Below are 15,791 nucleotides of genomic sequence, written 5' to 3' on the forward strand. Positions count from 1 at the left end.
CTCAATTTTCTTCCGATTTGGCTGAAATTTTGCACATAGTGTTTTGTTATAACTCTCAACAACTGTGCCAAGTACGGTCCGAATCTGTCTATAACATAATATAGCTTTCATATAAACCGATCTCCCGATTTGACTGCTTAAGTCCCTGGAAGCCTCAATTTTCATCCGGTTTGGCTGAAAATTTGCACAGTGTTCTGTTATGACTTTCGGTACAGATCGGTTCAGATTTGGATATAGCTCCCATATAAACCGATCTCCCGATTTTACTACTTGAGCCTTTGGAATCCGCAATTTTTGTTCGATTTTTGCAGGCACTGTTCTGTTATGACTTCCAACAACTGTGCCAAGTACGATCCAAATCGGTCAAGAACATGATATAGCTCCCATATAAACCGATTTCCCGATTTGACTTCTAGAGCCCTTACAAGCCGCGATTGTTATCCGATTTTGCTGAAATTTTATGTTATGACTCTCAACAACTGTGCCAAGTACTGTCCAAATCGGTGTATAACCAGATATAGCTCTCATATTTTGGCAGAATCCATGGTGGTGGGTTCCTAAGATTTGGCCCGATCGCACTTAGCACGCTTTTGCTTGTTTGGCTTAAGGACGAACCCTGTTGATTTTGTTAAACAAGGGTTCAGGGTGGGACTATCTAGAAATGTTATTAAAATCGCTTCAGATTTCGACTAAGCTAAGCTCCCAGAGGTGTTGTACGTTAAGTTTGCATATGGCGTTTATGCAACTCATGGTGGTGGGTTGCCATGCTTCGGTGCGGCCAAACTTAGCATTTTCCTTAAAAATGTCGAAAAACTTTTATAATAAAATTACTATTTAAGACAAATTTGCAAAAAAGTTTTTGAAAAAAATGTATGTTGCTTGAATTTAACAACCTTAAGTCTTATTCCTACGTCTGTGTGTTGTTGGGCTCTTAAATTCCATCATTTGTCTTAATTTCTTCCTCATTGAAAGTACTGAAGCACTAGTCGTGGAGAAAATTAATTGTACTAGCAATAGCCAGTTTCATTTTGTTGTTGAAATTGCGTCCAGCTTCGACCAAGTAATAGCCAGTGTTAAAAAATAAGTACCATTTTGCAAGACAATTTGGTATCTCAACAATGATCCTATCTATCATCTCTGCCATGCTGTCCCCACATGATGAAAATGTATGTTTGTGTGTGTGTGACGATGATATAACGTAGAACAGCAACACTGTTTTCAACTGTCTGTCTATCTTCTTGCTGTTAGGCTGCCTGTTACAGACGCGTTAAGCAGTGTAGTTTACAATCCAACACCATCTCTAGCATCACTGCCTACACATCACCACCACCTCATGAGTTCTCATCATTTTGGGTTTAAAGAAAAATGTGCAGAGAAGGAGAACTCTCTAAGCGTCTCTCATTACTCGGTGCATGTACAATGTTAGTTGGAATTGTTGTTGGGTATTTGGTTGGTGGCGGTGGACTATGTGTGTGGTGAACTGGCTCTGTGTTCTTTCAAGTGGATATTGGAAATGGTTCAAAGCTTAATAAAGGGCATACTGACGATGCGAATGGCAAAGCAAAACTGCACAAAGGCTTGTGATCATCATTAAAATGCATGGCGGGGGAAAGGAGAAAAGAGGGTCGCATGAAAACGGTAATGATGATGCTGATAAGAAAAAAGCAATGCAAAATCTTGTAAAGAGATGTAATAACCACAGTAAATACTCAGCACAATCACAGTGGTTGCGTAACTAGTGCTGCATAATGGTGGCTTGAAAGCCATATATGTAAGCTATCAATAAGTGATTTATTTTAGATTGGAAGCCATCGTGGAGCAGAAATTTGCCTGTCCGCCTATGACGCAGAACGCCTGGGTTCAAATCCCGGCGCGAACATCAGAAAAATTTTCAGCGCTAACTAGTGCTGGCTACACTTGTGAGGTATTCTGCTATGTTAAAATTTCTCTAACAAGTGGTGTCGCTGTGCGGCACGCCGCTCGGACTTGGCAGTAAAAAGGAGGGCTCTTATCATTGAGCTTAAACATTGATCTGACTGCACCCATTGATATGAGATAAATATTCCCTGTTCCTTAATGAAATGTTTATGGGAAATTTGCAAATGCAAATTCCTCCTTTTTATAGCCGAGTCCAAACGGCCTGACGCAGTGTGACACCTCTTTGTGGAGAAGTTTTTACATGGCTGCCATACCATATGGTACAGTACCTCCTAAATGTCGCCAGCATTAGGAGGGGATAAACACCGCTGAAAATGTTCTTGATGTTCTCGCCAGGATTCAGCGTCATAGACGGACATGCTGACCTCTGCGCTACGGTGGCCTTGGGAAATTTAGTAGTATTTATTTAAGCTGAGGTTTTGGTCAAAAATTGTGACCCTTATGAATAAACTATTGGGAAATATAAAATCACATTTTATAACTCACAGTACCACTGTGCTGCAGGGTACTCTAATATTGGACATTTCAATGTTTTCAATTCCTATAACGATTGAAGCTACACTAGATTCACTTAGAATCACTTGCAAACTCGATTTATGCACTGCGGTCTGTCTGTCTGTCCGCCTATCTGCCTGTTGTTAAAAAAGAAAATTTAAAATGTGCTAAAGTTGTAGATGGGAAGCTTCTAAAGCTTTAAGGAAGAGTGATGAGTCTTCTCCTTCCCATCAATGAGTCTTGTGAGGAGGACCTGGTGTCAGCCATGCGATGGGGTTGTTGCAGGAGAGATAGATAATTTAGACACTGCCTTTGATTCGAATACTGCAGATAAATTTCCACCATTGCAAAGCCTTTACGACAGCTCTCAAAATGCTTCTGAAGGCAAGATTGGGGACGTTGTTCTTGCATATAAATCATGGGCGTAAGGAGGCTTAACTCGTGGACTTTGTAATAAAGGAAACACACGAAGCTTTATAACTCGGAATATGCTATGGGATGATACCTTTGTATCGAAGGATATAATTGAACAAGCAAAAACGTGTTAAGTTTGGCCGTGCCGAACTTTGTATACCCACCACCATGGATAAATTAACCATTCCACAACAACTCCACTAATATATTCATGCAAATGCAAATACTAATTTGCCTATGAAAAGTCCATTAAGGAACAGGATCAAACTTCTCACATATCATTGAGTGCAGTCCGAGTCAAGTTTAAGTTCAATGATAAGCCGAGTCCGAACGGCGTGCCGCAGTGCGACATCTCTTTGGAGAGAAGTTCTTACAAATGTCGCCAGCATTAGGAGGGAATAACCACTGCTGAAAATTTTTATGATGATCTCGCCAGGACTCGAACTCAGACGTTCAGCGTCATAGGCGTACATGCTAAACTCTGCACAAGGGTGGCCTCCAGGCCTAATACATCCAAATGCAAATATAAGCTGTTCAGGATCATATTTCATTCAGGGCACGAGTAGACTTATAAAAGTTTTTGTTTCAGCGAAATCTGGCAAAAAGACCGCTTTATATAAGATTAAGACAAAATTGGAAGATCGGTCTATATGGCAGCTATATCTCAATAAAGACCGATTCAAACCATTTTTGAGTCGGATGTAGGGAGGCTTTAATCAATCCACTATTTCAAATTTCAGCGAAATCAGATGATAATTGCGGCTTTTATGGGATTTAGACCCCAAATCGGCGGATCGCTCCATATGGCAGCTATATCTAAACATAGCCCGATCTGAACCATATTTAAACAGGACGTCGGAAGGCTTAAAACAACTCACTGTTCCAAATTTTAGCGAAATCGAATAATAATTGCTGCTTTTATGGGCTTAAGACCCTCAATCGGCAGACGTTCATCATTAAGAAGATGATGTCGGTAGGCTAGTGGATGCAAGCAAGACTACCAAACTTGAGATCACGAGTTCAGTCCTCTGCAGCACCAAAATTATTAAAATTTATTTTTAAGGGTAATAGTAGAGAGAGTGAAAGAAAACACGAGAGCAGCAGCAAAACGAACGAGACAAAGCAGCTCGAACCGAAGAAAGAAAATCAAAACATACCACCACCTGAAGCAAGCAAATGTGGTGGCAGGTTAGATGGTTTTTTTTATACCCATACTAATCTACTCATTCCGTTTGTAACACCTCGAAATATTCTTCTAAAACCCCATAGAGTATATATATTTTTGGTCGTTTCGACGTTCTGAGTCGATCTAGCCATGTCCGTCAGTCCGTCTGTCGAAATCACGCCCTCCCCCCATCCAATATATGAGAATAATTATATAGCCCACGAATCCTTCCAGACAAACACAATCTGTAAAGAAAATCGGTTCAGCCGTTTTTGATTCTACGGAAGAAACAAAAAAACCGAGTCCCATATAGTCATGGTGGGTCATATGCCCATTTAAGGTGTTTTTCGGGGTAGGGTGACCGCATATACTTCGATCTGACTTCGTATGCCAGATTTGTAATCTACTCCCGCATACCTTTTATTTGAGGCCCATATTGACATGAACGTCCAATATGTCTGTTTGGGGGAATTTTGGGGTTGGGCGGACCGATGGGTACTTGGACCCAAATTTTAACACTATATTCGTATTCTATTTTCCAAAGCCTTTCATTTGATATCCATATTGTTCCGATCGGTCCATTTTGATTTTGGGTGGTGTTTTTGGGTCACGGGGGAGGTTCCGTCCCCTTCCGAAATCCGCAATCTACTCCCGAATAGCTTTCATTTTCATTTTAGGGAGTTTTGGGGTTGGGACCCCCAATTACTTGGACCCAATTTTCAATATGAAATTCGTACTCTATTCCTGAATATCTTTCTTTTGAGTCCGATATTGTCCCGATCGGTCCACTTTTATTTTCATACCCCCCACCATAGGATGGGGGTATACTAATTTCGTCATTCTGTTTGTAACACCACGAAAAATGTCGTCGTGACATTTTAAGTCGAACTAGCCATGACCGTCCGTCTGTCTGTCGAAAGCACACTAACTTTTGAAGGAGTAGAGCTAGCCGCTCGAAATTTTGCACAAATACTTCTTATTAGGGAAGGTCGGCTGGGATTGTAAATTAGGCAAATCGGTCCATGTTTTGATATAGCTGCCATATAAACTGATCTTGGGTCTTGACTTCTTGGGCCAAATCGGTCCATGTTTTGATATAGCTGCTATATAAACCGATCTTGGGTCTTGACTTCTTGAGCCTATAGAAGGCACAATTCTGGTCCGATTTGTCTGAAATTTCGCACATAGTGATATCACTTGATATCACTTCAAACAACTGTGCTAAGTATGGTTCAAATCGGTCTATAACCTGATATAGCTGCCATACAAACCAATCTTAGGTCTTGATTTTTGAGCCTTTAGAGGGCGCAATTCTCGTCCGATTTGACTGAAATTTTTCAAATAGTGTCTTGCTATCACTTCCAACTACTGTGCGAAGTATGGTCCTAATCGGTTCATAACCTGATATAGCAGCCATTTAAACCGATCTTGGGTCTTGACTTCTTGAGCCTCTAGAGGGTGTAATTCTCGTCCGATTTGTCTGAAATTTTGCACATATTGTTTTGATATCACTTCCAACTACTGTGCGAAGGTCCTAATCGGTTCATAACCTGATATAGCTGCCATACAAACCGATCTTGAGTCTTGACTTCTTGAGCCTCTAGGGGGCGCAATTCTCGTCCGATTTGTCTGAAATTACAACGGCTCCTCCCATGGCCTTCAATATACGTGTGCAATATGGTCAGAATCGATCTATAGCTTGATACAGCTCCCATATAAACCGGTCTCCCGATTTCGCTTCTTGAGCCCCGAATCGGACTATAACTTAATATAACTGCTCCTCCGTCCTTAATCATTATATTTAGTTTGCCTAAAAACAGATACTGCGCAAAGAACTCGATAGATGCGACCACGGTGGAGGGTATATAAGATTCTGCCCGGACGAACTTAGCACGCTGTTACTTGTTGGGTAGTATTTTCGGGGTAAGAGGGAGGGTCCAATATCAAAAAATTATACAACCTATGTTTCCTTCCAATATTTCAAGGTAATCTGTTCAGCCATTTTTGAGTCTATACTGAACAAACAAACAAACCGACAAACAAACAAACACAAATTAATTTTTTTTTATATGAGAAGAAGAAGATAGCCCCCATACAAACCGATCCCCGGATTTGTCTTCTTAAGTTCCTAAAGCCCTCAATTTCATCTGATTTGGCGGAAATGTGTCACAAAGACTTCTGCTATAACTTCCAGAGTCAGTGCCAGGTATGATCCGAATCGATCTATACCGATTCCGCGATATGTCTTCTTGAGACCAAAGCAGCTTCAACTAGTTCCTAATTTGATTGTTGTAAAGCAATTCAAATTCGGCCTGAGCTTATGAAGGCACATTTTCTACGAGAATCTTTAATAACAGGTGGGTACCCAAGATTCGGCCAGGGCAAACTTGAGTATGAAATTGAAAGTCACACATATTGACTATTGCTTATGCTTATCAAAAAATAACTCACCCTGTCATAATACAGGGCTTTATTTTACGACAAACATTGTCATAAATTACCAGACAATAGGCCCATTATTGTAAAACAATAACAATAGTTATGCTTGTTGCTATGGTTATGGTTATACTCAAAAAGCCACTGTGCACAAAATCCATGCTTAGAAAGAAAACTTTTCAAAATAATCCCAGTGAAAACAAGGTCTTTCTTATAGTTAAAAAAAAAAGAATAAAGCAAAAAAAAAAAGAAATGGCAAAATGAAAATAGGCCGGAATAATGGTGGCGACAGCACTATAGTAACAAAGAAAATTTTAATTAACGCAATTTGTGTCCGCTGTCGAGGGACTATGCGAATATAGCGCGAAGAGAGGCAGGAAGTATTTTTTAATTAAATCTGGTGCCCGACCGGACCACATATTTTGTTAGCATTAACTAATTTATGGGATTTTATACAAAGGAAAGGATACGAAGGACCAAAGGGGGACGAGGTGTAAATGGCATTCGTGTAGGAGGCAATCACAATAATGAAATGTTTGCTCTGTGACCACCACAAAGCAAGACAAAGAATGACACAAAAAGGTCCTTAGGTGCTAAAGACATTGTTGATTTATTTGTGTGAGTGTCTATATGCCATACCCCTGACATCTTTCTGCTGAGGGGGAGGGGGGAAATATGATTTTAAGGCTACCCCAGACAAAAGTGGCTATTTGATAGCGTTGCTGTTTGTTTGAAAATAATATTGATATAATTAACATTGATTACTTTGACAAGGGTAAGTTTATTGTATTTTCTTTTGGGGAAATTTGTGTTGGAAAAGCTTTGGTGGTTTTCCTTCTATTCAGAGGCCTTAACTTATTTGAACAGATGGGCAACTAATTTGCAAGGCCTAGAGAGATTACAATTTAAATAGGAGATAGTCAATATTACAAAGTAATTGTTCGAGGGATTACTTTATTGTAAACTGGCTGAAACGGGTCAGCTCCGCTGCGCCTTCCTTTTCAAACACAGGGAACAAAATTTCCCTTTGAATATTAATACTCGACAATTGAAGAGCCTTTAATGAAATGCCTTTCTGAGAAAGTCATATATGTATGTAAGTCGCTTGACTATACTGTTAGTCAAAATGTCGTTACATGAATCATATACCATCTTTGTTGAGATCGCTCGTAGGATTTTGGATCATTTTAGTTTGAATGTTAGATGTACTCCCTTTTTAAAATCCTTTCCATGGGGATTTTGGGAGTGGAAAGTCCCCGCAAACATTTCGATCTCTACTACCAAATACCCTTTTCGTTGTGTACTCCCAAATGCCTTTTATTTGGAGTTCCATATTGTCATTGGTTTAGGGAGAGTTTATGGGATAAGGCGTACCCTAAACTCTTGGCCCTAAAATTGAATACCAGATTCGTTTTCTACTCTCAATTATCTTTCATTTGAGTCACATGTTGACATGATCGGTAAATATGTCCGATTGATCGGTAAATATGTCAAAGCTTCGCCAGAAGCTTTTCGCCGAAAGTGGATATCAGATTCGTAATCTACTCCCAAATAGCTTCCTTTTGAGCCCCATACTGCCATGGTCTATGTCCGGTTTAAGGGGTGTTTATGTGATGAGGCCTCCCCCTAACACTTGGCTCTAAAACACATATCATACTCTATTACCAAAGACCGTTTATTGCTGTCTTATTCTACCCTGCTTGGCCTTTATGTATTTTTTCTAATTCCCTTGTTTGGGTAGAATAGGGTGAGGGGGATTGCCCTCTGACACATCCATTCATTTGACCCAGATACTTAAGTCCTTATATCAACATTAGATTCAAATTGTACTGACATAGACCTTTCAATCAATTCACCTTTCATTTCGCTCGAACTACAGGTCCTATGAAGGCTATTTAGTTGTTGGGCCGCTCTCAGACTCTGTACCAAATGTGTATACCCGATTCGTACTCAACTCCCAAAGACTTTTCAATTGATACCCATTTTGTGACGTTGGACATTCAGGCCCGTTTTTGGCGGTTTTTGGGGTTGGGGACCTTGGACCAAAACCTTAGAACAGATTTTTACTCAAGTTCCAAACACCATTCATTTGATACCCTAATTGTCCCAATCGGTAAATATGTTCTGTTGAGGGGGGCAAGGTGGACGTCTCAGACACCAAGAAATAAATTTTTATATCCCTTTTTTACTCTACTTTAAATAAATACCTTTCATTTTATATCCACATTGTCTCATTTGGTATATATGCCCTGCTGGGGAGTTTTTGGAGGTTGGAAGGCCCCTCAGACACAAAACAAAAATTCTTATACCTTTCATATTGCACAAGGCGGTGAAAGTGTCCTGTTGGGGGTTTTTTTTTGGAGGGTGGGAGACCTCCCGAACACTTAGGTTGAAATTTGTATACCAAGTTCGTACTCCACTCTTAAATCATACCCATATTGTCCTAATTGGGAGATCTGGCGTTTTTAAAAAGGGGTTGATTTGAAGGGTTTTTTAGGGTGGGGTGGAACACTAAGTCACATCATGACAATAGATTCATATTCTACTCTCAAATACCTGTAATTTGATACCAATATTGTAATAATAGGTCTATAAATCCGTTTGGTGGGTTTTGTGGGCGGGCGACTTTCCTAGTCACCCTACCCCAGATTTTGATACCAAATTTTAGTTTTTAGGTTACTCTGTGCAAACGAAATTTCGCTTAAATCGCACTACCCATCTCCGAGATCTAGTGTTTTTAAAAATTAGAGTAAGGGGGAGTGTTAAATAATGCCGCAAACAACCGCAACGAAATTCCTATATTTTATTTTTCTTTATTCAAAGAACCGATAGGTTGTCGTAACAAATATAAACCACTCTGACCTCTCTCTGTTCACGTTGGCTTCGCCATCTACTGGCTGTTTTCTGAATTCAATTGAAAACATCCAGTAGATGGCGCTAATTTAAATGTTAATGCTACTCGCTTGGAATGGCTTAACACCTATAACAGTGGTCAGTAGTGGTGGTGGTAGTTGTCTATAAAAGACTATTTGACTACCTATTAAATAGTCATAATTTAGTCTTTTTTAAATCAAATTGCCATATTAAACGATTTTCTGTGCAAAAGAACTAATTTTCCGGGCTATATATTTTGTGCGGTGGCGACAATTCTTCGTAGAAACTATTTAAACCACATAAAACTTTTAAAGAAAAAAGTATTGCCGAGCAGATCGTCGTTTGGACTTGTCTAGGAAGATAAGGCTTCTTATCTAATCATGCTGAACGTCATCATTTTGGGGGTATGGCGGCCTATATTTATTTGACTTATATGACTTATTAGGTCATTATGATTGATCGACTGTTTTGGGGTGAGGTGGGCCGATAGGTATATGAGCAGAACAAAGATAACCTTATAACTTTCATTTGAACCCCATACTGTCATCATTGGTGCATACAGCCGTTGGGTGGATGGCGTATAAGCTTTGTACTGTCACTTAAGTACAAATTTGTTTTAATAGGTCAAATAACCTATTGGAGGCGATTTAATGTCATGTGTCATTTAATGTCATATTAGTAATCGGCTCCCAAATACCGTTAATTTGACAATCTAATAGCTATGATCGAGTAATAATCCCATTTAGGCGTCTTTTTGGGGTGGGCGACCCCCAATCACTTAGACCTCATATATGTCATATTCGTATTCTATTCCCGAATACGTCTCATTTGAGCCCTGTATAGATATGTACGTCCAATATGTCTGTTTGGGGGAGTTTTGGGATTGGGCGACCACTTGTGAATTTGAACATAATTTTTTAATATCTTTCATTTGATAACCATATTGTCCCAATCGGTCCATTTTTGATTTTAGGTGGCGTTTTTGGGGTAACGAGGTAGGGTCCTCCCCCCTCCAATATCAACAAAGTATATAGCCTAAACCTCCTCCCTTACCATATTCGTAATCCACCCTCGAATATCATTCATTCGAGCCCCATTTTGTCGTTACCGTCCAATAAACCTATTTTAAGGGGGGTTATCGCGTCCCCACAGTTACTTCGACCTCATTTTTAATATGAAATTCATAGTCTACTCCTGAAAACCTTTCATTTGAGTCTCAAATTGTCCCGATAAGTCCACTTTTATTTTTGGGTAGTAATTTTGGGGTAAGGGGGAGGGTCCGCCCCCTTCCGATATCAAACAATTATATTGTTCCAATATTGTTCCTTCCAGACCACTCCCCACAATCTGTGAAAATTTTAAGAAAATCGGTTCAGCCGTTTTAAAAAATTGACATACCCACAAATAAACAAACGAACAAATAAACAAACATACAAACAAACACAATTTCAGTTTTATATATATAGATATAGATAAGCCATTTATGTTTTTTATTCCACCACCAAAGAATCGGTATCGTTAGTTCTATCATTTCGTTTTGCATCTCATATCTTTTGCATCATCTATCTATGTCCGTCAGTTTGTCCGTCCGTCTATCTGCCAGCCAGTTTAATGGCCCGTCCATCTATCTATTACTCCATCTGCTGATTTGAATTTCTCACACTTATTGCCGGATCCTCACCTGCCGTGGAGGATATTTTATTCATGTTTAAAAGGTTTGCAATTATCATTGTATTATTTGTATCTAAGTCTCTAGTAATTAATTGTCTTTTTTTTTGCTAGATATTTAATTCAATAGCCTGTAGTAATTTAATATCATTATGAGCACTTTGTAGGTATTTTATTTTACAGTTGACTAATATTTGCACTTCGTCTTAGGTATACGCAATAATAATGCATAACACTTCCCTTCTTATTTTGTATTACAAATTAAAGGCGTTTCAAATACATGGGCCATGAGGCAGCTGCTGTATTCCCATATCTAAGAGAGGGGTTCTATGTTCTGGCCGGGCCTTACTTGATTAATATTTAATTCAATTCCAATCACTCATTACACATAGTGGCAGTTGACAGTTGACAGCTAACCAGTTGATTGTGACAATACTGAAATTGATTTATAGAGAGTTCTCAGACATCCAATTTTTGGTAAATTACAAACGTACGTGGTGTCGTATGCGTGTTTTCATGCACAGTCAAAAACCAATTAAATTAATCATACGCAGCCATGAGCTTCAGCTGATTGAAATATAAAGCAAAAGCATGAAAGAGTACGAGGAAAGTTAGGCTTCTTATTAAAAGTTTTTTTTTATTCTATTTATAACATTTAGGTAGAACTTAGAGTGGTTAGGAAAAACTAGATACTAAACAATCATTTGTTCGGACAAGTTTTATACCCACCACCATAGGATGGGGGGTATAACTTATCTAGTTTATCCCTTTGTATCACCTGGAAATATAGATCTGCGGCCCTATTAGGTATATATATTATCAATAGACGTGGCATTCGGAGTATATCTTGCCATTTTCGTCCGTCTGTCTGTCGAATTCACCATAGCGGGATTGGGGAGATTGGGAATTGCAAATTTGCAATATCGGTCCGGATTTGGATATAGCTCCCATATAAACCGATCTCTTGGTTTGATTTCTTTAGCCACAGGAAGCCACCATGTTTGTCCGATTTGGATGAAATTTTGCTCGGATTGTTTTGTTACAACTTCTAATAACCATGAAATCTATGGTATAAATGGGTCTATAACCTGATATAGCTCCCATATAAACCGATCTCCCGATTTGACATCTTGAACCCTTCGAAGCCGCAATTTTTCCGATTTGACATTTTGCACATAGTGATCTGTTTAGACTTCCTACAACCGTGTCAAGTACAATCAAAACTGGTCTATACCCTGATAAAGCTCTCAAGTGTACCGATTTGCCGATTTTCGGTCTTGGGCCCCTAGAAGTAGTAATTGTTGTTCGATTTGTCTGTGATTGCGTGTAGTGTTCTGTTATGATTTGCAACATTCATAGTTAGTTTGGTCCCAATCGGTCTATAACCTAATATAGCTCCCATCTCCCGTTAGGTCTTTTACGGCCCCAAAATCTTAAATGTTTCATAAGCCCTTCAGCAAAGTTCTTTTGTGTAACTTTTTTGTCCCATAAATGATGCCTCTAGCATACCATGGGACTCACATAGACACCGGGATCTTGGAGTAATGAGATTAATCGAATGCTTAATATTACAGAATTTATGGTAAAGGATGCCTTGAGGATCTTCAAACTATTTAAGTCAACCCGGCCTGATGAAATATTTCCGGTGTTACTACAGAAGGAGACCGACTATCTGGCGCCCCATCTGTCCACTATTTTCATAGCAAGCCTAGGACTTGCGTATAGTCCAAAAGCTTCGCAGGAGGTAAGGTTGCTTTTTATACCCCACCCAGGCATGGCGAGTGATGCGATACCAAAAGCATACAGATCTATAAGTCTTACATCCTTTCCTTCCGCCAATTTGACGCATACCGTTTCCTCAAAACGATTTCGATATCTGAAAAGGCCAAATACTTAGGAGTGATCTTGGATAGGAAACTTAATTGGAAGTGTCACATTCAGGAGCGTACTGAGAATACTCACTTATGTTGGGCACTATGTTGATAGGCAGTAGTCTTGAAATGTGGCTCTACAGGAGCGCGATTCCTGGGGTTCGAATCCCGGCGGGACAATCAGAAAAAATTTTCAGCGGTGGTTTTCCCTCCTAATGCTGGCAACATTTGTGAGACTATTCTAGATATCCGACCCAATGACATATAGACTAAGTGTGAGGCAGCCTTTGCGGCTATTAGACTTAAGACGATGGTCGAATGGATGGAGGATAAAAGCAGGTCTACCATCGTGGTAAAATTGAGCATGCCATCGTGGTAAAATTCAGCCGGGAACCTGGATGGATTAGAAATGGTTCCGATCGGATAACTGAGACGCCACTTGAGGTCAAGTGCGAGACACTGCTGCCAGAGAGGCACAGTCTTGGATTGACGGGTAAAATGGCATTACCATCTGAAATGGCATTACATACTGGAGATACATAATACTACGAGTTTACTTATGCAAAAGATGAAGAGCCGTTTGAGCATTTCCTATGTCATTGACCGCGCTTTCGCAGCTGACAGACGGTACTTAGGTGGGGACACAATACCGGACATTAATTAATTTAGGGGCGTGGTATGGAAAACAATTTGGGATTTTGTAAGTAGGACAGGATTCCTAAGGTAGATTTTCTTTTTCGAGGATATTTTTAGTATTGGCTTTAGCGCACAAAAAGCCGATTACTGGTTAAGGTGTATGTCCATAGTGGCATGGGGCGTTTTAATATCGTACCCTTCTTTCAATATAGCCTAACCAAGATGCTTATAAAATTTTCCCTAAAGACAAAATTTCTATGAAATTATCTCTAAAGACAAAATTTCTATGAAATTTTCCCTAAAGACAAAATTTCTATGAAATTTTCCCTAAAGACAAAATTTCTATGAAATTTTCCCTAAAGACAAAATTTCTATGAAATTTTCCCTAAAGACAAAATTTCTATGAAATTTTCCCTAAAGACAAAATTTCTATGAAATTTTCCCTAAAGACAAAATTTCTATGAAATTTTCCCTAAAGACAAAATTTCTATGAAATTATCTCTAAAGACAAAATTTCTATGAAATTTTCTCTAAAGACAAAATTTCTATGAATGGTTTGGTTTGTTTGTTCCGTAGATTCAAAAAAAGGAACCATAGGTTGTATTATTTTTAGATATCGGGTAGTGGCTGACCCTCCCCCTTACACCAAAAACGCCACCCAAAACCAAAAGTGGACTGATAGGTACAACATGGGTATCAAATGAAAGTTGTTGGAGACTAGAAAATGAATATCATATTAAATTTTGGGTCCAAGTACCCAGCGGCCGCACCAACCCCAAAACTCCTCTAAACATATATATTCAACTTTCCTATCAATATGGAGCTTTAATGAAAAGTATCCAGCAGTAGATTACAAATATGTCATACAAAATTAGGTCCAAGTAATGGGAGGTCGCCCAACTCCCCAATACCCCCAAATGGACATATCAGCCGACCATGGCTATATGGGATTCAAATGAAAGATATTTGGGAGTATATTAAAAATATGACATTACAATTTGCGTTCAAGTCAATGTGACGCTTTTCCTCCTAAAAATACGTCGAATAGGTTTATCGACACATTATGGCAATATGGGACACAAATGAAAGGTATTTGAGAGTAGAAAACAAATTTAATATCTAATTTTGGTGTACGCCCTAAATCACCCCTTCAACTGAACTTTATCTCGACTATAGCAAGATGGTGCTCGAATCAATGGTATTGAGTTAAGAACGAATTTGTTATCTATTTTCAGGGCAAAGTGTCCATATCAGCCCTAGCCCCAAACCATCCTCCAAACGGTTCATACTTACGGACCATGGTAATTTGGGGCTCAAAGTGATTTGGGAGTGGACACGAATTTGATATCCATATTTGAGTCGAAATGTTTCCCCTAAAAAGCACTTCTCATAACCCTAATTTCAAAAATTCCATATCTCGGAGATTGGTAATGCGATTCGTTCGAATTTTTTTGCACTCTAACAGTCCAAAAAAAAAACATGGTTTTAATTTTTGGGGACGGGTGCCGAGTGGGCCGCCCAAAACCCGCCAAATGGATATATAGACCAATCACGACAATAAAGAGTCATGTGTTTGGGGAGCCGCCTCATCCCAAAATACCTCCCTTTTTTATAAAAGCTTTTTGGGGTGGACATCTGTTGATTTTCGGGAAATTTATATTTATTTTTGGGACAAAGACCCTGGGATCCACCCCACCGTCAAACACAACTTATTTACCAATCATGCCATTATGGAACTCATATGAAATGTTTCTGAAAGTAGAGCACGAATCTTATGTTTACTTTAATGGCCACCCCGAAATACCCCCTAAACCCGGAATATATACCAATACGGTAATATGGGACTCAAAAGAAAGGCATTTGGGGGTAGAATAAAAATTTACCCAAGAACCGAGCAGGGGCAAACTTCTCACACATCAGTGAGTGATTTCCGATTCAAGTTTAATTTATCAACGATAAGGGACCTTTTTTATAGCCGAGTCCGAACGGCGTGCCGCGGTGCGACACCTCTTTGGGAAAATTTTTTTACGTGACCATGCATGGCATGGTACCTCGCAAAGGTTGCCAGCATTAAGAGGGCATAACCACTGCTTTAAATTTTGACCAAACATCTGCCAGGATTCGAACGCAGGCATTCAGCGTCATAGGCGGACATAGGCTACAGTAACACGAATTCGATATCAACATTCAGGGCGAAGTGTCCCCACACTAAAAATATATTAGAGAGTTAAAGAAGTCCAGCTGGTTTTCTATAAAGATAAAATTTCTATGAAATGTTCTCTAAAGACATAATT

General features: G+C 39.3%; 1 protein-coding gene across 5 annotated transcripts in view; it reads left to right on the forward strand.

The window, feature by feature from the left end:
• The window catches only part of LOC106081174 (frequenin-1), a 350,182-nt gene that overhangs the window by 177,848 nt on the left and 156,543 nt on the right, over nucleotides 1–15,791 (forward strand). The gene's annotated exons all lie outside the window — the stretch shown is intronic.

Source organism: Stomoxys calcitrans, chromosome 4 (assembly GCF_963082655.1).
Source record: "Stomoxys calcitrans chromosome 4, idStoCalc2.1, whole genome shotgun sequence".
Lineage (NCBI taxonomy): Eukaryota > Metazoa > Arthropoda > Insecta > Diptera > Muscidae > Stomoxys > Stomoxys calcitrans.